Source organism: Arachis hypogaea, chromosome 13 (assembly GCF_003086295.3).
Source record: "Arachis hypogaea cultivar Tifrunner chromosome 13, arahy.Tifrunner.gnm2.J5K5, whole genome shotgun sequence".
NCBI classification, from domain to species: Eukaryota; Viridiplantae; Streptophyta; class Magnoliopsida; order Fabales; family Fabaceae; genus Arachis; species Arachis hypogaea.
Window position 1 is genome coordinate 64,748,911 of NC_092048.1, and position 22,970 is coordinate 64,771,880.

The window sequence follows — 22,970 nt, forward strand, 5'->3', positions numbered from 1 at the left end:
CTTTGCTTTTAAATCTGCCTTTGTCTTGATCTATATGCTTCCATCCAGGCGGTTTAGAAATTGTATTCTCACCAAGATGACCAAACATCTTCCGTGATCCATTCAATTGAACTTGATACCAATTCTTGCACTTCAAATTGAAGCGTGGAACCTTATTGAATCTTGTACACCATTTCTGAGTACAAGCCATTTCCCTCTTACTCTTAAAGCCGCAGAGAGCTCTAAGCTGGCCATCTGTTTCAAGCAAACCGTATTCAAGTGGAAAAGTGAAGATAAAGGTTAAGGATTGTACCCACTTGAAGCTTGTATTAGGTGGTAATGGCCTTGGGGTGGGTGTTTCCAGTAGTTCTGTAAGCCTTACTCCCTTATATGATTCTGTGAATTCCTCCACTTCTCTGTAAGGTTCTTCAACTGCAACCACGTCCTGACCAAAGTCTTCTATATCTTCCTCATCACTTAAGTCGTAGGTCAGAGGTTGAGAAAAATCTACCTTAGCATCATCTTCGTATTCATTTGGGGAAGATTCTTCAACCTCGGAGAATTCACTTGCGGATGCAAGTTCATTACTAGGAGAACTTGACTTATGACTATCATCATCAAGGAAACTTGCTGCTTGGATTATTCCGTCTAGTTCTTCATAAAAGACCTGCCTTGGGGGTTGCGCACTATCCTCCTTAGCATCAATTGTAACGTCCTTGACAGAATTCTCCACAACTCTGGATTCCCATGGAGGTTCAGCATCTCCTAAGTCTTCAATCAACTATTCTTCTTCTATAATGACAGCTTCCTCTACTTGTTCTAGTACGAAGTCATGCTCTGTTCTGTCCACTGGAGTTTCTAGTATCTCCTTCATGCTACGTTCTTCATTAGATTATCCACATGGAGTTATGGGAGTTCCTTGAATGTCCGAACGTCTAGAAGATAAATGATTTATTGCTTGCTCCAGTTGATGAAGGGTCGCATGAAGTTGATCTACTGTTTTCTTGAGGCGAGCCTGTGATTCTGGAGGTGATGGATATGGACATGGTACGTAGGGGAGTGATGGTTTTTGGGAGTAATTAGATTGGAATTGGGGTAAATAAGGATCATATGGTGGCGAATGGTGAAAAGGAGCTTGTGAGTGTGGTGGTTCGAAGCTATGTTAAGAGGATGGTCTGTAAGCACAGGGTGGGTTTTGTTGGTAACTACCCGGAGATCCACCATATCTATCAGCTTGGTATGGATTTTAGAATGGTCTTTGTCCATGATATCTTGGAAGGTGTTGTTGCCTAAAGGGGTGATCAGATCCTCTTGGCTCCATCCATCTTTGATTGCGTAGACCTTGATGCATATTCCTGTTATAGCTTTCACTCCTTTCAACAATATTAGAACCAAACTCAAAGCGAGAGGGGTGAGAATCCATAGTGGCTAAAAATATAAAAGAGAAAAAATTAAAATAAATAAACAAGTAAAAAAAAATACTTACAATAACCAATAATAAGGCACACGTTTGCAATTCCCCGACAACGGCGCCATTTTGAAGAGAGAACTTTTGCGTGGCCTAGAAATTCGCAGAATAAATCCTCGTTGTAGGTATAGCTTCTAAACCAACAAAAGTCCTTTCTTACAAACGTTTTGGTTGTCACAAGTAACAAACCCCTTTAAAATTGATGACTGAAGTATTTAAACCTTGGGTCGTCTTCTCAAGGAATTGCAGGGAGATGTTCTTATTATTGGTTATGAGTTTTGTAAATTGGGGGTTTTGAAAGTAAGGAACAAGTAATTTAAATGACAAATAATATAAATAAATAACTATAAAATAAACTCTTGGCAAGGTTTGAGAATTTGGAAGTCCTATCCTAGTTATCCTTATCAATGGTGATGAGAATCGAGTTTTAATCCCACTTAGTTATCTTTTACTAAAGCAAAGGAAGGTCAAGTGGACCAATTAGTTTGATCCTCAGGTCCTAGTCAATTCCTAAGAAAGGACTGGAGTTATTGAAGTTCAATTCAGTTAGCAAAGACAACAATTATCAATCACGTTGAGTTTGATAACTCATGAGTTACCAATTACTTAACAAAGGCCAAAAGAGGAAAAGTAAACTTACTTGAATAAAAATATCTTCAGATTGGAAGCAACAGTAACATAAATAAAAGAAAGCAATCATAAACTGAAATACCTCAAATAACATTAATTAAGAGAATCATATGTAACATGGAAGAATTCATAAATTAAATTGAGAAAATAATTAAAAAGGAACATTGAACCTGATAAAAAAGAGATAATCATGAAGGCGAGAAAAATTCTAATTTCTAGTCCTAAGAGAGAGAGGAGAGAACCTCTCTCTAAAAAAATACATCTAAATCATGAAAAGTGAATAATCGAATACGTCTCCATGAATAGATGCATTCCCCCACTTTATAACCTCTAATCTGTGCTTTCTGGACTTAGATCTTGGCCAAAAAGGGTTTCAAAAACCGCTGGGAGTGTTTTCTGTAATTTCTAGTGCGTGGCGTCTGTCACGCGGTCGCGTTATCTGGAGTTTTCCTTGTCACGCGTTCGCTTTGGTCATGCGTCTGCATCATCTATGTTCTGCTTAAGGCGCGCGTCCGCGTCAGTCACGCATTCGCGTCGCTGCTTTTTTGCGCTAGGCATGCGACCGCGTTGTCCATGCGTTCGCGTCACTGCTAGTTTCTTCAAAAACTCCATTTCGTGCTTTCCTTCCATTTTTGTATGTTTCCTTTTCCATCCTTTAAGTCATTCCTGCCTTAGAAGATCTGAAACTACTCAACACACAAATCACGGCATCGAATGGTAATAAAGGGTAATTAAAATAATTATTTTTAAAGCATGGAAAACATGTTATTCACATACATCACATAATAAGGAAGGAAAAGTAAAACCATACAATTTACATGAATAAGTGGGTGAAGGGTTGAATAAATCACTTAAATTGAGCATAATTTATATCATAAAATATGGGTTTATCATAATCCCTGAAAGAGACCTGAACAAGGTCCAAGAAAGAGGATTACAAAAATAACTTAGAAGGGCCCGACATGATGAATTCAGCCCAAAACATAAAAGTTATAAAAGTAATCCCTGAAAGAGACCTGAACAAGTTCCAAGAAAGAGGATTATAAAATAACTTAGAAGAACCCAACGCGAAGAAGTCGATCCAAAACATAAAGCTACAAAAATAATCCCTGAAAGAGACCTAAAAAGGGGTCCAAAAAAGAGGATTGTCAACAACAGCTCGGACAAAACCGACATAATGAAATCGGCGACTTCAGCGTTATACAACAAAAAGTTCCAACACTCCCAAAAAACTAGAAAGGTGCCGAGACAAGTGCAGACAGACGTGATATAAAAACTGCTAGCTATAATAATGGCAAGCTTCAGAGCCCACCAAAATCAGCCCCAGAAGCTTGGAAACTGCTTTGTTTTTCAAAATAAAGTTGCTAAACAAGCAACCAAGAGAGTGTCAACAGTCAGCAAAATATCATTTACAAAAAATAAACAGTTCAAAAGTCCACAGACAGGGCCATACACAAATAACTAAAGAGGATCCAGAGGTTTCCCAGAAGCAGCATCAACATGGGGCGAAAGAGGACGAGTCTGGAAGGGCACAACATCCACCGTCCCGTCATCTCGATTCAATATCTGACAGTCAGGCTCGGGCACGGGATGACTAATCCCGCTAGGAGGAGCTGAAGAAGTCAGCACAACAGTGGCTTTGGCAACTGGCACAGGCAGAGGTTCAACATCGTCGTCATCAAGGTCGTCAGGAACAATCTTGCCCTCCTTCACGACATTGTCCAGGCTGAAAAGAGTAAGGTCGACCTCGGGAGCAAGAACTCGAACTTGCTCCTTCAGGTTCTCATAAGCAGCATTTACGCTGCCCACAAGGTGACCCTGGAGCTCAGCATACTTAACCCGGGCAGACTCCAACTCTTCTCTGAGACGCATTACTTCACGGTAGGATGTGACATAGCTGTCCTTGTGCCTCAATGCCGTGTCCTCAGCCAACTTCACAGAAGCCACCAAGGCCATAGAACTAGCCTTTTCACCCTCTAATTCTTTCTCCACCTTCGCCAACTTTACCTCCAGCTCCTCCTTTAAACCTTTTATTCTATCAAACTCCGCCTTAGCCTCCAGCATGAAAGATTTTATAGCATGAACCGGGATACCCTGAGTAGTTCGAAAAAGAGCCGCACCCATATGAGCCATCTTCACACTACTTCTAGTTATGAACTCCAGGTGATGAAGAATGGACACATCATCCATTGGAAGACCTCCATAGGGGGCAATCTGTTGGTCGACAAACTCGACGGCATCAAAATCAGGGGCATCAAGGTCAAAAGGCTCAGATGTTTTTTGCTTTTTCGGAGGAGGAGCGCTAGCACCAGCAGCTGAAGTTTGCGCAGGGTCAGTCAGACGAACCCGGGGAGTAGGGATCACCCTCCTCGGCCCTGGTGAACTCGGCACGGATGGCTTCAATTGAACCTGGGATGATCCCTCTCCGGCTGCTTTGGCCGAGATGTTTTGGGCGACAGTAGCCTTCCTGGCCCTCTTGAAGGCCTTCATAGATTCATTATTTTTAATCATATCTGCAAGCAACACATAACAGTGAGAAATCACGTTACAAATCAGAAAAGAGCTTGCAAAAAATAAAATCAACTAACAAAGAAAGGAAATCGATCACTACCCAGCTCAGCTCGGAGAAGTGAGGGGTCCCCTAAGAATTTCTTGGCATCAAGATATGGAGGCTCCCCCCAATTCTCCTCCAACACAATCACAAAGGCCTGCTCAACCTCGTCCAACATCTCTCATGAATACCTCGACACAACAACGTTCTTTTGCCACTCTAAAGGAAAAGTGGGCTCATTATTCTCATCCAGAAAAAAGGGCCGAGCTCCTTCAATAGCTCGGACCTTGAAGAAATAGTTCTTAAAATCATGGAATGATTCATCATACATAGAAAAAACTTTCTTCCCTTGTGAAGCTCAGAAAGAAACCCAGGCAGCCTTTTTCTTCACTACCCCAGGTTTTGTCAAGACAAACAAATAAAAGAAAAGGGATTGCTGATGCACGAAAAACTTGTCTCACAACAAATTTCCTTCGGCAAGTGTAACGAATTTGTCGTCAAGTAAAAACTCACAATAGAGTGTGGTCGAATCCCACAAGGATTGATTGATCAAGCAACTTTAATTAGAGGACTGTTCTAGTTGAGCGAATCCAGAATTTGAGTTGAGAATTGCAGAAAATAAAATGGCGGGAAGGTAATTGACAGGAAAGTAAATGCTAGAATTATAGATCTGAAAGTAAATGACTAAAGGTAAATTACAGAATTGTAAATGGGAATGGGGGAATTGCTCATTAAAGTAAATAACAGAAATTAAAGAGAATGGGTAAGATCAGAAATGGGGAGTTCATTGGGCTTAGGAGATGTTGCATTCTCCGGATTAATTTCATTTTCATCTCTTCCTCAATCAATGCACTCATTGATCTCCTTGGCAATCTTAAGTGATTAAATTACAATTTCTTGTAATTCAATCTCTCAAATCTTGATCAATAGCCAATTCCTTGGTCAATTGCTCATGAGAAGAGATGAAGTATGGTCACTGATTATACCACATGCATTTCCCAAACCAAGTGTTGAGAGGATTATAGTCACATATCCATCCAAACCCAATTTGGTCCAGCATGAGAAAGCATTTCTAGCTTGATCTCTTCATTCCTCTTTCAAGGTTCAGAAGAGATCCAAGTATGAATAGCTTCTTTTTCAAGATAACTACTCAATTGGATGAAGATCGAAAGCTTTCAAGTAAAATCAAGAGAAAAGATAGAAGAAGAATAATGAAAACTAGTATTGATCCATCAAATTACAACAGAGCTCCCTAACCCAATGACAGGGGTTTAGTTGTTCATAGCTCTAGAAAATGAAAACAAAGATGGAGAATACATGATGAAAACTTAGAAGTGCAGAGAAAGTAAATACAGAGAGTAGTTCCTATGCTAAGAGTCTCCCTATTATTTCCAACTCTTCCAAAATATTTCAAAGCTACTCCTATATATACTACTCTTCTGTTCTTCTAGTTGATTCTTCAAGTCTTGGGCCTTTGGATCTTGAGTTTGAAGCCGTTCTCTTCTTCATTGGGCTTAGCTTTTACTTGCAGAGAGAAAGTATGAAGTGGGCAGGGGCTTTGGCTCAGGAAGTTAGTGGTGTTAATGTTCAGTGAAAATATGGGTTCGAGAATGTTAGTGACAATCACCTTTTTCACTAACGTTCCTCACCAAAGTTAAAAGCCACATTGACCTCAACGTTAGTGGCACAAACGTTGCCACTAACGTTTCCACTATGTCCTTCGCACACGTTATTGGGACTCAACTTTCCCAATAACGTTGAGAAGCCTCCCCCTTCCCTACGTTAAAGTCCACGTTAACTTAGTTAATGTGGCTCTTTTAACGTAGGCTTGCCATCCTTCGAGAACGTTAGTGACACTTACCATTATCACTAACGTTCCAAATTGCCCCTATTTTCCACGTTAACTAGGTTAATGTGGCTTCTAACGTGGCCTTGCTAGCCATCTCCAACGTTAGTGACAAAGTTGAGTGTCACTAACGTTGGCTCATCTTTCCCTTATCCACGTTAACTAAGTTAACGTGGGAGTTAACGTGGCTCATGGTGGCATGTGTGGCTCCTTCCAACGTTAGTGACAATGTTGGGTGTCACTAACATTGGCGATCACCTTCTTTCTTCACGTTAGCTTCCACGTTAACTAGGTTAACGTAGGAGTCAACGTGGCTCATTGGGGGCTTGTGTTCTTCCAACGTTAGTGACAATGTTGGGTGTCACTAACGTTGTCGACCACTTTGTTCCTTCACGTTAGCTTCCACGTTAACTAGGTTAACGTGGCTTAATATGCTTTGGCCAACGTTAGTGACAATGTTGAGTGTCACTAACGTTGGCTCCCCCCTTTCTTCTTAACGTTAGAGGCCACGTTAACTAAGTTAAGGTGGAATCTAACGTGGCCACTCATGATCTTGGTCCAACGTTAGTGATAATGTTAAGTGTCACTAACGTTGGCTCCATTTCTTTACTTCCACGTTAGAGTTCACGTTAACTTAGTTAACGTGACTCTTAACATGGGAAATGATGGCTTCGAGAGCGTTATTGGCAATCACTTTTCTCATTAACTTTGCAAGTTACTCCCATTCCACGTTAGTGTTAACGTTAGTGTAACTAACGTAGCCACTAATGTGGTTCTTCTTTGCTTCCTTTGTCCTGAAATCAAGCAATAACGTGCATCAAAGTTCTAGTCCAAGTCATGGGAAATGCAACATCCAATTTTGTCCTTAAATTCATGCAAAATCCTCATGAAATCATGTAAAGTGCACAATGTATGCTTGAATCAAGATGTAAGTGAATATCTACCCAAAACTAGCTTATTTCCTAAGGAAATGCATGAAACTACCCTAAAAACAGTAAAGAAAAGGTCAGTAAAACTGGCCAAAATGCCCTGGCATCACAACACCAAACTTAAAGCTTGCTTGTCCCTAAGCAAGTACTGGAACAAGAGAATGATGAATGGAATGCCAAGAGAAATGAGTCATTCTTGTGGAAGTCATGTCCCTGGTTTTATGGTGGTTTCATGCATAGCAACTTAGGCTCATTCCTGGCTTTCAGACCTTTATCATGTCCTATAATACTCACTTGTTATTGCATCCCATGAGACTTTTATTCATTGATCCTTTTGTTGTTATTTGAGGGCTTATTTTTGTTCTTAAGCTAAGTGCTCTGTAAGGGGGCAACTCTTTAAAATAAGCTTTCAGTCAACACTCCCGAACCATTTGGTTCAAGGTGCTAGGTGTTGAAGGACCCCTAAGGACTTACTTGCTCAAGTCTCTCCCCCATACATACACACCACAGGAACATAGTTTATTTATTTTCTTTTCTTAAGACCTTGGTGTCCAGCACCTCTTTGGGTTACTAAATGCTCTGTGGTGAGGGTTACGCTTGATAGTGGACTTTCAGCTGATAATCCCAGGTTAGTTAACCCAAGTTACCAAGTGATAAGGCACCCCTAAGAGCTTATTCATCCAAGTAGATCCCTCACACAGGAGCACCACAGACACATGCTTCAAGATTAAAACCATTGGTGCCTAGCCCTATTGCTTACTATTTTTCTTTTATTCCTCAACTTTGATTGTTCTTTCCCTTTTTCTTATTAGGATCTTCTTATTTATCTAATCTAATGGGGTGTGTCTCAAGCATAGTATTCATGACAGATAGTTGTCTTCCCACCTTATGGTTGAACCAACTTAGCTAACTTATGACCACACCACAAACTCATGGACTTACTCCCTAGTATGAACTCCACTCTGGTCTTTTGAAAACAATCATTCTCTTTTCATTTGATTCAAAAGGGACAAGCATACAAGTAAGTAAAGAAATGATGCAGTGACATAGAGACTAGCACACAGAGACCTCTTCAACACACAAACTAAAAAAATAGAATTTAAAAAGGTTCAAACTAATTATGGAAGCAAGTTCTATTTCATACAAGATCTTCCTTATTTAAAACTTAGAACAAGATGGACCAAAGAAAGAACTCCACCACCTTTTACTCTTGTGGATGTCCATGCTTTCCTCCTTGTTTGTCTTCTTTGTGTCCTCTTGCATTCCCTCTCATCCGTGCCAATCTTGCTTGCTTCCAATCCTCAAGTGCCTTTCTTACTGATTCATGACTCTCTTCCAACCTTTGTCTTTCTTCTCGTGCTAATTCATCCCTCATTTCTTCATACCTTGTGATTCCTGGATGCAATATAGGCAGTTGTCCTACCAAGTAACCGAACCTGGATTGAGTATTTATATGGTGCCCAGTTTCGCTCATGTAAACTCCTTCTGCGAATGCCCTTTGCTCGTCCAATAGTTCTGCCTGTTCTATTTGTCTTCGATGCATCTCATGTATATGTGCACCTTGATGTGCTTGGATGTTGATTAGCCTCTGGATGGATTCTTGTTGCTCATTTTGCCTTTGTTCCATCCTGTGAAATGTTTCATTCCATTGTTGTCCTTGACTCAGTTGCTGATCCATCTTTTGCTTTTGCCAATCCCCTTGTTGAGTCATCCATCTTGAGAGTGACTCCTCTTGCTGCCCCATCATCTGTAGTTGAAGTTCTCTCTGTGCTCCTTGGCTCTCCAAATATTGTTGAGATAGTCCACTAATGGCCTCCTGCAATTGATGCATATCCAAAGTGGTTGGTGCTTGCCCTTCTACGACTTGTCCTTCTACTACTTGAGGGGCTGTCCTCTTCCTTTGCTTCCGTTGAGGTAGGGGGGATGCAGTGGCATGCATTCGTTGAACGATTATTGGAATGCCCTCTTTTATCCACACGGGGTCCTCATCTTCAAACACCACCCCAGCTTTCTTGCACAGTCGGTAAATAGTGCTGGGGTAACCTAACGTTCCTCTTGAGTCGCTTTTCTCTGCCATTTTTCTAATGCCTTCTGCTATGAGTTCATGAACCTTGATTTCTTCTCCTTTGAGTATACAGTGTACCAGTGTGGCTCTCTTGAGATTCACCTCCGAGTTGTTCGCTGCTGGGAGGATGGACCTCCTTACAATCTCGAACCATCCCTTTGCTTCCGGAGTAAGATCTGCTCTCTTGATGAACCTTGGTCTCCTATCTGTATATCTTTCCCAGTCAGCTCCTGGTACACAAATGTCTTGCACAATCTGATCATGATTAGGGTTGTTGTCCATCCTTGAATGATAACTCTCTTCTTCAAACGGTATGGACCGCAGTTTTAATGCCTTCATGACACTCATGTGGCCAAAATCCACAATTTTTCCTCTCACAAAGCTTGTATATGACTCATCTGCCTTATCATAACGGACCGCATTTGCATAAAACTCTCTTATAAGATTTGCATTCACCTTAATGACCGGATCAGTGAGGAGCTCGCATCTTCTCTTTTCTACCTTCATTGTAATTTCGGGGCACTCAGTTTTCCTAACTTGAAATCCTAGCTCATAAATGATTTCTTTATCAACCATCCACCCGTATTGCAATGCATGATGCAAGCTTCTGAATCTCTTTTCATCATACGGGTGTCGCTCCATAGGTTCCTTCCCCTTCCTTCTTTTAGAACTTGAAGATGCCATGATTGAGGGTTAATGTATGGAGTTGGCAAGGGTGTGGAGACTTTTGGTTGTTTAGGGTTGAGTGCAATGAAGGTGGTGAGGGAGAATGTGTTTAAGTGGTTAGGAAATGCTTTGCTCCGAAATGGATAGGTGTGAAGAGTGGATGTGGAGTGTGGAGTTAGGGTACGGATCAAGGATCACTTTTATAGAAAGGTTGTGAGTGAATGGAGGGTGTGGATTGATGAAGTGGTTGTTTGATGGACGGTTAGGGTTGTGCATGTAGAAAGGACAAGGATCATCACTTTATGATGGAGATTGCTCGGTCTTCAAGGGTCCCATTTTTTTCAATGTTGCATGGCAACATTTTCCAATGACTTCCCTTTTTAGAACAAGTGTATAGTCCTTCCTTTTGTGGTGTCCGAACCTTCTTCCTTTAATTGTCCAATCTATCTTTTCCAATGCTTCTTTCCGTTCCCTATAAAGATCAAATAAGAAAAGTAAGAAATATCATAAAAAAAATCAATTTAGATTTTTACGGCTAAAATAATAAAGAGAAGAAAAGATTAGATTGTTTATTCATTAACTCCAACTAACTAACTAACTGTGTATCCCTTTATGCATTTTGGTGGCACCATGGGGTGACACCAAACTTAGTTTGAAGCATTGTGATGAAAAGTTCTATTCAAAGCTCCAAGACTAGAATGCTCTCTGTTGCATTCATGCTTTCTTGGTACGCTTTGGACACCAAACTTGTTCTTCACTATATACTGCAATATAAGGACTTCACCAAGTTTGGGTTGGAATTTATGAATATTGACTTATTCACTAGTAAAAGCTAATAAAACATGGGTTGCCTCCCATGAAGCGCTTCTTTAGCGTCACTAGCTTGACGTTTCTCCTTCATCAGGGTGGTTGATAATGCTTCAAGTCCTCCCCTCTTTCCTTGGACTTATATCCATTGGTTGTATCAATGATCTCTACATGTTCCAAGGAAAGAACTTTGTTGATAGTGAAGACCTTAGGTAACTGAGATGGTACAGTGGGGAGATTAGGAGGGATATCTGGGAAGTAAGCTGAAATCACTTTATCTCGTGGAGAGAGGCCTTCCGTAGGGATCTTCTTGTTCCTCCACCCCCTTGGTACCTTCTCCTTTGTCCCTTTTGATGCTTCCCTGCTCTTGGTGACTTCTTCTTTTAAGTGAATTTTGTTGTTGTCTTCACATGCCTCTGGTGGTTTAGGTTCCTCCAGCATCTCCTTGAGCTGTGACGATTGCTGTTTGCCTTGTTCATCATTCAGTGGGGTTCTCAGATGTGTTGGTGGTGCCTTAGTGCTTATTTCCTCTGTCAGCATCCCGTTATGATCATTGCTTGGTTCTTTGTTTTCTTGGTTAGTTTCTTGGGAGAGTTTGAAGACATTGAAGCTGAGTTGTTCATCATGGATCCTCAATATTAGCTCCCCTCGCTCCACGTCTATGAGTGCTCTGGCTGTAGCTAAGAATGGTCTTCCCAATATGATTGGGTGAGTGTGACTCTCTTCCATGTCCAAGATGACAAAGTCTGTGGGAAGAAAGTATTTCCCCACCTTTAACAACACGTTTTCCACCACCCCTCTCGCTTGGTTTTGAGTTTTGTCAGTCAGCCTGATGACTACATCTGTGGGCAATATCTCATTGATCTGTAGCCTCTTCACCAGGGATAGAGGTATTAAGTTGATGCTTGCTCCCAAATCGCAGAGTGCTCTATCAAACATTGTTTCTCCTATGGCACAGGGGACATGAAAACTCCCTGGATCTTTTCTTTTTGTAGGCAACTGCGTTTGAATGTGGGCACTGCATTCCTTGTTCATCATTATAGTTTGGCCTCCCTTGAGTGAGCTTTTTCTGGGAAGCAACTCCTTCATGTACTTGATGAATGCAGGCATTTGTTGGATAGTCTTGATGAATGGTATGTTCACATGTAGAGATGCAAATAAGTCAAGAAATCTTGAGTATATTCTCCTCTCCACAGCTCCCTTGAGCAGTTGGGGAAAAGGTGCATAGAGTCTCAGCAACTCCTGTTTTGAGATTTCTGGTTCTTGGTAATCTTCTTCCACCTCCTCTACTGAGGTATCTTCAGGTTGTTCTGACAGCTTGCTTGGCTTGTCCTCAGTCTCCTTATCACTTATAGTGACCATCTTGCAATCTTCCCATCTTACCTTTTTTGTTTCACCTCTCGGATTCTTCTCTGTGTCATTTGGGAATCCATCTGTGGGTTTGGGAATTTGCTCAAAGAGATATCCTACTTGAGATTCTAACCTCTTGATTGTGTCTCTTTGGTTCTTGAAACTGGCTTGCACTTCCTCCTTGAAGACCTTGTTGTCTTGAATCTCCTTGCTTAGGCCTTCAAGTAGATTCTCAATCCTTGAGATTCTTTCATCAAATGATGACAGGTCAGGCTGAGTAGGGTTATTCTGGCCTTGATATGAATGTGGGGAGTTGTTGTTATGGGGGTGTTGATATGGTCTAGATGTGAAGTGTTGGGTGGCTGCATTATTTGGATTTGGGCTTCTTTGATCAAGGCTTTGGTCTTGTTGATTTCCCCACCCAAAGTTTGGGTGATTCCTCCATCCAGGGTTATAGGTCTTGGAGTATGGATCATGGTTTTGCCTAGGTGAATTCCCAATGTAGTTGGCTTGCTCCTGACTACCCTCTGCTTCTTCATTCACTCCTTCTTGGGTTGTTGATGAAGTGGATACTGCTGCTACTTGGTTCCTCTCCATCTTCTTGGTGAGGTCAGCCAGCTGCTGGGTAATGAGCTTGTTTTGGGCCAGCAGAGCATCTACATTGTTTAGCTCCATTACTCCTCTTGTGTTCCTTCTTTCGGAAGCATAGAAGTAGTCGTTCTCTGCTACTGTTTCAATGACATCTATGGCTTCTTCAATAGTCTTCTTCTTGTTCAAAGATCCTCCGGATGAATGGTCTACGGCCTTCTTTGACTCATAAGAGAGCCCTTCATAGAAAATGTGCAGCTGCACCCATTCATTGAACATATCTGGTGGGCACCTCCTTGTTAGGTCTTTAAACCTCTCCCATGCTTCATATAGAGTCTCACCATCTTGTTGCCTGAAAGTTTGGACTTCAGCTCTCAGCCTATTGATTCGTTGAGGAGGGTAAAATCTTGCTAAGAATTTGTTCACCACGTCTTCTCAAGTTGTCAAGCTTTCCCTTGGAAAAGATTCCAGCCACTTGGCTGCCTTATCCTTGAGTGAGAATGGAAATAAGAGCATTCTATAGGCGTCAGGATGAGCACCATTAGATTTCACTGTGTCACATATTCTCAGGAAGGTGGTTAAATGTCGATTTGGGTCCTCATGGACACTCCCTCCGAACGAACAGTTGTTCTGCACAAGGGTGATGAGCTGTGGCTTCAGTTCAAAATTGTTGGCATGGATGGTTGGCTTTTGAATGCTACTTCCATAGTTTCCTGGGTTTGGATTGATGTAAGAGCCTAAAACTCTTCTATCCTCGCCAGCATGATTTGCTCGACCTCCTCTGCCATGGTTGTGAGCCTCTTCTTCATGATGGTTTTCCATGTTTTCTTCCATGTTTGGTTCAAAGTATTCCTCAAAGTGTTCCTCCTCTTCTTCAGCACCAACTACACATTTTTCTCTTGCCTCCCTCCTTAGTCTAAGGAAGGTTCTCTCAGGTTCAGAATCAAAGGAAGTTGAAGCCCCGCTTCTTCTCCCTGTCATACAACCAACAAGTACAAGCAAAGAGAATAGGTGCAGAAAGTATATCTGCCAGAATTACTGTTAGTGTGAGTGATGCAATATATCAAACAGTTAGTGGGTTAGTGAGATGAATAGTAAATAACAAAGAAAAAGTAAGGGGGAAGGGAAGAAGTTATCTAAAACAGAAAGTAAATGACTAAAATAGAAATTTAAATCAAACAAAAATAAAATGCTCAATCTAGTTATCCTCCAATCTAATCATTGTTGATGCACAATCAATCCCCGGCAACGGCGCCATAAACTTGATGCACGGAAAACTTGTCTCACAACAAATTTCCTTCGGCAAGTGTACCGAATTTGTCGTCAAGTAAAAACTCACAATAGAGTGAGGTCGAATCCCACAAGGATTGATTGATCAAGCAACTTTAATTAGAGGACTGTTCTAGTTGAGCGAATCCAGAATTTGAGTTGAGAATTGCAGAAAATAAAATGGCGGGAAGGTAATTGACAGGAAAGTAAATGCTAGAATTATAGATCTGAAAGTAAATGACTAAAGGTAAATTACAGAATTGTAAATGGGAATGGGGGAATTGCTCATTAAAGTAAATAACAGAAATTAAAGAGAATGGGTAAGATCAGAAATGGGGAGTTCATTAGGCTTAGGAGATGTTGCATTCTCCGGATCAATTTCATTTTCATCTCTTCCTCAATCAATGCACTCATTGATCTCCCTGGCAATCTTAAGTGATTGAATTACAATTTCTTGTAATTCAATCTCTCAAATCTTGATCAATAGACAATTCCTTGGTCAATTGCTCATGAGAAGAGATGAAGTATGGTCACTGATTATACCACATGCATTTCCCAAACCAAGTGTTGAGAGGATTATAGTCACATATCCATCCAAACCCAATTTGGTCCAGCATGAGAAATCATTTCTAGCTTGATCTCTTCATTCCTCTTTCAAGGTTCAGAAGAGATCCAAGTATGAATAGCTTCTTTTTCAAGATAACTACTCAATTGGATGAAGATCGAAAGCTTTCAAGTAAAATCAAGAGAAAAGATAGAAGAAGAATAATGAAAACTAGTATTGATCCATCAAATTACAACAGAGCTCCCTAACCCAATGACAGGGGTTTAGTTGTTCATAGCTCTGGAAAATGAAAACAAAGATGGAGAATACATGATGAAAACTTAGAAGTGCAGAGAAAGTAAATACAGAGAGTAGTTCCTATGCTAAGAGTCTCCCTATTATTTCCAACTCTTCCAAAATATTTCAAAGCTACTCCTATATATACTACTCTTCTGTTCTTCTAGTTGATTCTTCAAGTCTTGGGCCTTTGGATCTTGAGTTTGAAGCCGTTCTCTTCTTCATTGGGCTTAGCTTTTACTTGCAGAGAGAAAGTATGAAGTGGGCAGGGGCTTTGGCTCAGGAAGTTAGTGGTGTTAACGTTCAGTGAAAATATGGGTTCGAGAACGTTAGTGACAATCACCATTTTCACTAACGTTCCTCACCAAAGTTAAAAGCCACGTTAACCTCAACGTTAGTGGCACAAACATTGTCACTAACGTTTCCACTATGTCCTTCACACACGTTATTGGGACTCAACTTTCCCAATAACGTTGAGAAGCCTCCCCCTTCCCTACGTTAGAGTCTACGTTAACTTAGTTAACGTGGCTCTTTTAACGTAGGCTTGCCATCCTTCGAGAACGTTAGTGACACTTAGCATTGTCACTAACGTTCCAAATTGCCCCAATTTTCCACGTTAGAGTCCACGTTAACTAGGTTAATGTGGCTTCTAACGTGGCCTGCTAGCCATCTCCAACGTTAGTGACAAAGTTGAGTGTCACTAACGTTGGCTCATCTTTCCCTTATCCACGTTAGCTTCCACGTTAACTTAACGTGGGAGTTAACGTGGCTCATGGTGGCATGTGTGGCTCCTTCCAACGTTAGTGACAATGTTGGGTGTCACTAACGTTGGCGATCACCTTCTTTCTTCACGTTAGCTTCCACGTTAACTAGGTTAACGTGGGAGTCAACGTGGCTCATTGGGGGCTTGTGTTCTTCCAATGTTAGTGACAATGTTGGTGTCACTAACGTTGTCGACCACTTTGTTCCTTCACGTTAACTTCCACGTTAACCTAGTTAACGTGGCTTAATGTGCTTTGGCCAACGTTAGTGACAATGTTGAGTGTCACTAACGTTGGCTCCCCCCTTTCTTCTTAACGTTAGAGGCCACGTTAACTAAGTTAACGTGGACTCTAACGTGGCCACTCATGATCTTGGTCCAACGTTAGTGATAATGTTAAGTGTCACTAACGTTGGCTCCATTTCTTTACTTCCACGTTAGAGTTCACGTTAACTTAGTTAATGTGACTCTTAACGTGGGCAATGATGGCTTCGAGAGCGTTATTGGCAATCACTTTTCTCATTAACTTTGCAAGTTACTCCCATTCTACGTTAGTGTTAACGTTAGTGTAACTAACGTAGCCACTAATGTGGTTCTTCTTTGCTTCCTTTGTCCTGAAATCAAGCAATAACGTGCATCAAAGTTCTAGTCCAAGTCATGGGAAATGCAACATCCAATTTTGTCCTTAAATTCATGCAAAATCCTCATGAAATCATGTAAAGTGCACGATGTATGCTTGAATCAAGATGTAAGTGAATATCTACCCAAAACTAGCTTATTTCCTAAGGAAATGCATGAAACTACCCTAAAAACAGTAAAGAAAAGGTCAGTGAAACTGGCCAAAATGCCCTGGCATCAATTGTGAGGCAGGGACGTCAAGTTCACGATACAACAATTGAAAGATCTTTATAAAGCCCCAAGAATTGGGGTGAAGTTAGGATGGAGCTACATTGCAAGACCACAACAGATTGGTCTCAAAAGAAGTAAAAGGAATGGTGATGCTCATCTGGCCAAAGAAGAAATCGTATGCATAGAAACCGTTTCTGATTGCAAAATTCAAAATAAAAAGCCAAGGGAAACGGGGAAATTAAAACCAATTAATGAAGGTATTAAACCCTCGCACGTTCCCAATAACAGAGTGTTGATATAAAAGCGCGCGCTTTCAGAGAAAAACGTTCCACATTCAAAAATTTCTCTAAGGAAAGAAATTGACAAATGCTCGAGTTCGGCTTCACTAGAGAAGGATCGAAGTCAAGGACTCGACCTCAAAAAAGAAGACCGAGATCAAGCAGGGGCACTATTCACACCCTGGGTCGAGCTATTCGATCCGGGATGTTCAGTAACAAAGCGACCGACCTCTTCAGGTCAGGCTATCCGACCTCTTCTCAAAGAGCTCGGTCAAATCGACAGGAAAGCCCAAAAAGGGGCCCAACTTAAGGAATACGACCCAAATCCAAAGGCATCCCAAGCCTACAGAGAGAGGGGCGGTTCCCTTGAAGATCAGCTGACCTCACCCAAAGATAAGATAAGATAACTAACTTATCTTATCTAAAAAGGTCACTATCACACCATTATAAATACACTGGAGCACCCAGGTATAACTCATACTCTAATTCTACATAAAAACCTGCTAATACCCTTGCTAACTTAAGCATCGGAGTCCCTTGCAGGTACTCCCACCCTCCGGTGATAAGGGATCAGCAGTGCAGCTAGATCAACACGTCGAACATGACAGCTCCGGCCGCCATTCACCAGCTGGACACATCATCTCCGACCAGCACAGAAGATCTCGTCCGAGATCGACCTACAGTTTCAAGTAACCCTCGGAACAGTTCATGTTTTCTTATGTAGTCATTATTTGGAACTGTTATCATACTGGAAACTTTCGGATTCTTACCCGTTGTTGTTATCTTATTTTCAGATATGGATCGCCATGCACCTCGGGAAGAGTGCAGAATTTAGGTGATGAAGCGAAGAGGATTACATTTTGAGACTTTATTTTGACACTAGAGTTCTCTCCCCCTTTTAAAATTGTTTTGTGTATGACTTTAAATCCTCTTAGAGATAGGTTTATTATTTTGTATCTTCTCTAGTAATGTAAAATTCTAGCCGACTTTTATTTGCGAGTCGAGACTAGTACCTATTATGTATAAACTCTAATTTGTATTTCCTTAATTGAACCTCTGATATTTTAGTTTTTTTATATATAATGCTTATTAGCTTTGATACGTGCATGTATTTGTAACGGCTTATGATGTTTAAGTTTTTTTTACGGGCTCCTAGTTTTATTATTATCCTTCTAAAATTATATATGTATTTCAAAGTCTAAGTGTAGTAATGCCTCGCCACCGTTGATTTATGACTTAAGCGTAAAGCTCTATGCTTCTGTGGATTCTCTCTCTGTGTGTTTATATAATATTAGGATATCTGACTGATATAATTGGCATAAACATTCATGAGCATACATTTGGGACTTTGAAGGACTAGACTTCTGATATTGAAACTGATCAACTTGATATCGATTGTTTGGTGTGTATTGAAACCAGATGGTGCCTCGTGGACATGACCGAGGCTGTGGGAGAGGTCGCTCTAGTACTCAGGGGCTGGAAAATGATACGAATGATCCGGTAAAGTTCATGTCTGTGTTAGAGAATATGGCTACTGCTATGCAAGCCACTACTGAGGCGTTGGGGCAGCAGATGAACAATAATGGTAATAAGGGAAACGGCAGAAATGGGCCGATGACGCTGTCAGCATTCCTGAAGGTTAACCCGCCGGTGTTTAAAGGAACCACCAATCTGACTAAAGCCGATACCTAGTTTCAGGCCATGGAACGAGCACTACAAGCACAGCAGGTGCCTGAGGAATAATGTGTCGAGTTCACTACCTATCAGCTCACTGGGGAAGTGCTACATTAGTGGAAAGCTACACGACATCTTCTGCAGCAGGGTGATGACCCTATTTCCTGGGATGCTTTCCAGGTTGAATTTTATAAGAAGTTCTTCCCAAACTCTGTTAGGACAGCAAAGGTACTTAATTACTGTAGCTGAAGCAGGGTTCCATGTTCATTTCTAAATACACCAACAAATTCGAGGAACTGTGCAGATTTTCTCGTATTTGTCAAGGAGTTCCTGAAGACTTCGAGGAATGAAAAAGTATTAAGTATGAAGGAGGTCTCCGGAGCGACATTTTAGTTCAATAGGGCCAATGGAGATCATGACTTTCTCTGAGTTGATAAATAAGAGCAGAGTGGCCAAAGACTATGTGAAAAGGGCGGCGGCAAAGAAAGGAAGTCACAGGGGGACCTTTCAGCAGAACCGAGGAAGGAGCTTTGCTCCTAGAGGTCAGCCTTTCAAGCATGGAGGCTTTGCACCACAACAAACTTAGGGTCAGGCTAGTTTCAGAAGGCCTAACAACAACAGCTTTCATGGTAGAAGGTTTGGGAAGTAGCCTCTCAATGAGCAAGCTTGTGCTAGATGTGGGAGTCATCATCTGAGTGCTCCATGTAAAGCCGGTTGGGGCTTGTATTACTTATGTGGGAAGGCAGGGCACAAAGCCTCAAATTGTCCAGAGAAGCAGAGACAGGGTACTGAGAGAGCATAGCAGCCTGGTCGGGTGTTCACTACCTCGGCTGTAGGTGCCGAAGGGTCTGATACACTTATCCGAGGTAAATATGAAATGGCTGGTCAAACTTTAAATGCTCAATTTGATTCAGGACCAACTTATTCATTTATTGCATTTGAAAAGGCTAGCGAGTTAGGATTGAAAATTGTGGTTTTGGGCTACGATCTGAAGGTGTATAATGCCACTCATGAAGCCATGGTGACTAGGTTAGGATGTCTGCAAGTTTTATTTAGGGTTAAGCAACGTGATTTTGTCCATGATTTAATTTGCTCATCGATGATCGGTCTTGATCTTATCTTGGTGTTAGACTGATTGTCTAAAATCATGTTTTGCTAGACTATTTTCAGAAATCATTGTATTTCATACCAGAAGGATCAGAAGAACCGGTTGTGGTGAATGGCTATTATTTAAACTACGTGGTAGTAAATTGTTTGGGACAGGAGTGTCAGGGTGTTATGCTGTTAGCTGCGAGTGTGGTCGAGTGAGGAACAAAGTTTAGAGAAAGTTCCAATGATGCGTACAGTTGGAACACACACCACCGGCCGGATATCACGACAATCACACCCTTAAGGCAATTCACAATTCAAAGCTTCACGACTTAGTTCTTAAGTTGCAAATATAAACAGAGAAATGCAAGCAACTTCAAGCAAGCACCAAAAGAAATTGTCGATTGTTCATCCTCAAAAAGTGGTAGTCACACATACAATATTCTTAATTGGAAGCCAAAAGATGTTTGATCAAGACATCTTTAAAAGTTGAACAATTGTAAAGTGATTGCCGAATCAAGATTCTAAGATGAACAATGTCAATTGGGTCTTATACAACACAATGCATTTTCAACCAAAATCCACATTGACAAACAAGGAAATGTATTAGTGAATTCACTTAACTACCATCAAAAGTCATAATAGAAGTTGCACAATTCATACAATATGCCTATCGAGAGATAAATTGAACACATGTGATAGCCAATCATATGAATCAAACAGAATGTTCATTGAGGTATTTTATCGAACATATGGTATGCAATGTGCAAGTTCATCACAATTAAGCTAATTTGATCATAACCATCTAACAATCAAGCAACAACACTTGCAATTAAAGAAACAACAAAGAAAGCAACTAATTATCTAAGCAACATGAAAGAAATGAAAGCAATTGCAAAAATATTAAATAAATAGAAAGGGAAAACAAGAACCTGAGATATAGAGGTTGAAAAGAACAAGAACTAGGGAGGAACAATGACATTCTTATAGCCACTACGAAATCACGGCGTTTGGGTTCGCCGGAAAAAGAAGCACCGGAAGAGAAAACTTACCGGTGGTGAATAGAGAAAAGAGAAGGGAAAGAGAGAAAGAAAGAAAAGAGAAGATAAGTACGAGAAATAGAGAGAGAGAGAGAGAGAGAGAGAGAGAGAGAGAGAGAGAGAGAGAGATAGAGAGAGAGAGAGGTCACGGTGGTGGGCTGTTGCGGCGGAGCTGGGCAGAGAAAGAAGCAGCTATGAAGAAAAGAAGAAAAGAAGAAAAGGAAGGCTGCCTCTCAACAGGGAAGGTTGCCCTGTTAAAACCCAGAACGCGATGTGTGCGGGCGCACAGGGGCCTGTGCGGACGCACAGAGAACGCAACTTAGAAAGGGTGCGAATGCACATAGCGTGCGATCGTGCGACCAGAGAGGTTGCGTAAAGACGTTTAGACACACAAGATGTGCGACCGCACAGATGGGCTCTCTCTTCTTCTTCTTTTTTTAATACGTGAGGACAGAATCATGTGTGCGTGCGCACACAAGTCGTGCGCACGCACAGAGGCTAAAATGGGGGAGTTGATCACGCGCACAAGCTGTTTCCTTGCTCCACCAGAGGGGTCTACAATTGGTGTGCGGGCGCACACGTCTGTGCGGCCACACAGATGAAGTATGAAAGGGAATGTGTGCGTACGCACGCAGTTGTGCGCACGCACAGATCAGAGAAAACAGGGCAGCGCGCATGCACAAACTGTGCTGGCGCTGCAACCAGAGGGCATGTCAAGGCACGTGCAGACGCATAGGCTAGTGCGTCTGCACAGATGGCGAAAAACACAGTTTGTGCGCACGCACAGCTTGGTGCGTACGCACAGATGCTCTGTTTCATAAAATTCTTTTCTCTTCAAAACTAAGGTTCCTACCCTTAGCATATCAATATACCAACCCCAAATCATTCAAAAAGCATAATTTCATAGTCCACAAGTAATTCACTTATTCAACTCAAAATTATCAAACCAAACCGAGCTAATCATTGTATCACAAAAAAGCAAATAATTCAAAAAGCTTAAACAAGAGATAGAAGTAGAATAATGTCACCATGGTGGGGTGTCTCCTACCAAGCACTTTAGTTTAGAGTCCTAAGTTGGACTTGCCTGGCTTCATTGGTCACTTGAAAACTTCGCCAAGGAGGAAAATTTCCAGCTCTTGGCATTTTGGGTTGAGTGTCATCCTTTTGAATTTGACTTCTTGGAAAACATCGTCTTCTTCTTGCTCCTTCCATCCTCATCACTTGATCTTCAATGATGTCGCACCCAAAAATAGAATTTGTTTTCAAGGTACGGCTTGTTTGACTCCTTCAAAGTGAACTTTGACTCTTGCCCAACAACTCAAAGAATAGACTCCGCGGATGGTGCAGCTAGCTTGAAACGGGGCCATCTTCAAGATGGCCTTTCAAGGAGTATGGATGTGGCTTGTTTGAGTGTCAATGAAAGGGGTCCTCCAAGAATGTGAAAACCATTGGAAAGGAAATCCTTGATATATTGACTACCACTTCTCTGCAAGCCCACGGACTGACACCATTGCTTTTATCGGCTAGCACAAACACTTTCACCTCCAGACCTCTTTAGGGGTGACAAATTCAATCTTTCATAAATGGAGAGTGGCATAATGCTTACGCACGCCCCAAATCATACATACAGTCCATGAATTTCATCCCACCAATCAAACAAGTGACCAAACATGGGCTTGGATCATTGCATTTTTCAGGAAGTAAAGAGGAGATAGAATCATCTACGACTTTTTGTTGAGGTTGCCAAGCTTGTCTTTGTGAGTGCAAACATCCTCATGGAACTTGGCATATTTTGGCACTTGTTGAATGGCTTGAAAGAGGGGACAGTGACTTCAACCTTCTTAAAAACTTCCACCATAGTGGGGTCAAGATCTTCTTGTTTCTTGGCCTTCTTGGCTAAAGTTGGGAATGGAATGGGCAAAGGCTCTTCAAGCAAGGTCTTTCTCTTTAGCTCCTTGACCTTGGTGGTTCTTCCTTGCTTTTGTCAACACTTCCATCTTAATCCCTCATCACCTCCACTTCATCTCCTACTTCTTCATTGTTTGTCTCCTCACTCAACTTTGTAGGTATAGCAACATTCTTATCCAGTTTAGTGCTGCTCCTCAAGGTAATGGCATTAATGCTACCCTTAGGGTTGGGTAACCTTGGGTTGTTAATGGTAGTAGACTTGAGCATTTTGGTTGAGTTTTGCTTGAGGAGCTTGATTCCATCTTGGTTTGAATTATCCCTCCACCTTGGCTTTGATTGCCTCCTTGTTGGTAGGATTCTTGGTTGTAATTTTGTCTTTGTAG

At 41.4% G+C, this 22,970-nt stretch overlaps 1 non-coding gene across 1 annotated transcript; it reads left to right on the forward strand.

Annotated features, from left to right (window-relative positions):
- The first annotated feature begins 13,153 nt into the window (after positions 1 to 13,153).
- Positions 13,154 to 13,260, forward strand: LOC112739634 (small nucleolar RNA R71). The gene has a single exon (XR_003170565.1). It is a non-coding gene; the product is annotated as a small nucleolar RNA R71 (small nucleolar RNA).
- Positions 13,261 to 22,970: the final 9,710 nt, after the last annotated feature.